Raw genomic sequence first — 3461 nt, forward strand, 5'->3', positions numbered from 1 at the left:
TACTTTTCATGTAAATACTTGACTTGCTGCATTGTTTCTGTTTTCTCTGAGCAGTAGAGGTATGCCTTTCAACTGGGGATTAGGAGGGGATGTGGCCTCTATAGGACTCCCTCAGAGCAAAGCCAGTCCTCCCATGTTAATTTCTCAAGGTCAAGAAGAACCTCTGCAATGTTTCAGCTTTGAAGGTGGACTGCATATACAATAACAGGAACCCTGCTGTATAGGAAAACAACAACAACAAAAAATGATTCAATACCACTATGTTCTTGTTTTTAAAGATCAAAAAGGCCACATTCAGAGGCGTTTCAGGCCTAAAAAGAAAGAAAAAAAAGATTTGTCTGCTGAATGCGAGTTCATATAGGACTTGGTGCTAAATGAAACTTCTGGCTTTGACATAATAAAAGTGGTAACTTTACTGTGCCGCAACATCTCTGTTCCGTTATGAAGAAGCATTAATATGATAATTTACCACACTGTTATTTTTCAGGAACAGAGCAATACACTGTCTATGTATAACTGGGCTACTTTACATTGTAATAAGGCAACAAAATTCAACACATTAAAGCACACTGTGTTCCCTTATGTATTTAAAAATAGGGCTTAGGAAAAAGCTACATAGTATGTGTCCCGCCTTTTGAGATTTAATGACTATCCTGTGACTCCACAGAGAATTACTGCCAGTAATTGATTATTAAAACTTGAAATTGCCAACCACATCCATTATTTGACAAGTGCATTTGTTATCCTTGTAATTAACAAAGCTTGGCACTTACCGTTTGCCAGTTCCAAGACCCCCAGAAAAATATATCAGAGGTTAGAAAGGCTACTTATAGAGCAAGCACTGTCTGAGCAATTATCTGAGACATAATACATTACCAAAGATGCTCAATACACCAAGAAATTGCGCCTCACACCACGGCACAAACCACGCTGTCAAATCTCACAGTCTGTAAGTATAGAAGATGCAAACTGGTATAGCAGCTACTGATTAACAACAAATTTATTCCCATTGTTGTTGCTGTGTTAATGTATACATTTAACAACCCACAAATTATAACTTATAAGTCTTATTAGTCTTAATTACTTGCTTGTTTGTTTTTTAATTAATTATCCAATGTTTGAGTCCAATGTTTGTTTTGTGAAATCATAATTCTAAACAAGAAATAAACAAAATGCTGAATGACCTTTCAGACATACAAAGAACAAATACCATCTTAACAACTAATAATAAGTTAATAGAATTTAATCTAAAGCTGGTTACTATTTAAAACCATCTACATGAGCCAGTCTGCATACTCTCTAATAAACATATATAGCTTTATAGTTACCAGTCCTATCTTTTTGCATGACCCCAACAGCTTCTGATTTTATTTAAAATGACAATTATTTTATTTATTTTTACTAAGAATAATTTTCCTCTTCACAACATTAACATACAGAAAGAGCAAAAACACTAGAGACCAAATAACACTCAGTCTAAATATTGTAAATTATTCAATATAAGTAAAACAAGGAGTCCAACATATTTTAATATGTATTTTACCCTGTATCTGTAATAATGCCATATATTTCATAGTTTTTCTTTCAAACTGACCCATAATTATTGCTGCTTAAGTCCACTGTAGCCACCATAGTGCTTCTGGATTTGCTTCTAGCTTTAGATATTTATGATGGGAATTCCTTTTGCAAAAGAACAGTTAAAGCCTCTAACTGTTACGCATCCCTGAAACAAAACTATTTTCATTTCGTTATAGACTCTGCCTGGACTCAAAACCAAGCTGAGATAATGCCCTTTTGTTGATCAAGAGCAAAGCAAACAGCAAGGTCTTCATTTCATTGGAGATAATCAGTAACTGGCTGAAATCAGATATTTGAATCCAGACTTGGGGAATGCAACATGAGGGTCATTTAAGAACAGAGCAAAGTTGACAGTTCTCAAGTACAAAACCTGAAGTCATAAGAGTAAAAGTGCACGCAGGAGTAAATTCAGTGCAGTAGCATGAAGTGTTAGGAACACTGGTGGTTGTCCATGAGGGCCAAGACATGGCAGAGAGGTTTTCTTTACTGGGAGAGATGGTGTATCCACAGGCCGTTTGGGCAGGATAGAGGAGGATGAATTCATTAAAGGAAGCGCAGTCTCTCCCAGCTGCCATCTCTCCCCCTCCAGCCAGACTCCGATCAATGGCAGGAATACATCCAAAACAACATTTAGCACAAGACCTCGGAAGCAGGGGTGCATTTAAGACTTCTCTGTGTGCACTCATCTCCCTTGGATGTGCGCACTGTTTCAAAATGTGCTACTGAAGTAGAACAGGGGAGGTATGGGGGCAATGTGTTTGTATCACAACAGAGAAGATTGTTTAACACAGATGCTTCGAGACAATTTTGTTCTGTTTCATTTACTGCACAGCCGTCGCGATCCCTTATCCTTTGCTAAATTTTTCTAATTCTATTAATCCTTTAAAGTCAATTGTAGGTGACATAATTACCTCAAATACATTACTTGAAACTGATATTAATTCACTAACCACTGGTGTATAAAGGCAGTCAGTGGCATCCAGTCAGTGTAAAATTCATTGAATTATTGCAATATATATCAACATTTCGATATTTCTTCATGCATTTTAGCATTATTAGCAGATTAATGCAATAACAGTTAATGATATTCAATAATTAAAGTGTCTTACTTCTATGTCTTAAGCAACTTTAATTTTACACAACCCCAAATAGCATCTTTATCACAAACTGTATATGTATTATGTAACTAGGATTGCACCTGACCTATTATTTCAAACATAAACTTCCACAAGCAAAAGTAAAATGCTTCTAGTACCATCTAGTGGTTGTAAAAATCAGCCAGTGCTGTTGAGAGAAAATAAATTACATATATATATATATATATATTGCCCCAAAAGTTCAATAATTAATTCCAGACAGTATTAGCCTGATGAGAGCCATATGCAGACTATATAGTGTGGCTAAATTTAACTCTGAGCTGGATTCCATTAGAAAATCACGATGTACGTTGGCACAATAAAAATCTTTCTGACCAGAGCAGCACCCCTCTGTGTGCTGATGAGTCGGCTCAGGAGGAATCTTATACTTTGCTCAAGTTTAACTGCATTTATATGATAACCCTGTATGCCCTATATTACTCAAAAAGACAATAATATATTGTTCCAGTGTACTGTCATATGTTACTGCTATTTAAAGAAAGGGTGAGTTTGTTAGCATAGTGGTTCCTGCACACAATACCAGATCTTATCTTTACAGGTATATGCATAGCCAGCAATAAAAATTATGTACAGACCATGTATAAACATTAAGTGAATTTCTAAGCATCAATTCGACCTACTTTATGGTGGTTTAACAAGCCATGTGTTTGCCTTGCAGCCTGTTGTTAAAACAACCAAAACAATCATACAAAAATCACACCTTACAACAGACAGGTTTATATGAGT

The sequence above is a fragment of the Rhamphochromis sp. 'chilingali' genome (assembly GCF_963969265.1).
Source record: "Rhamphochromis sp. 'chilingali' genome assembly, chromosome: 14".
Taxonomy (NCBI): domain Eukaryota; kingdom Metazoa; phylum Chordata; class Actinopteri; order Cichliformes; family Cichlidae; genus Rhamphochromis; species Rhamphochromis sp. 'chilingali'.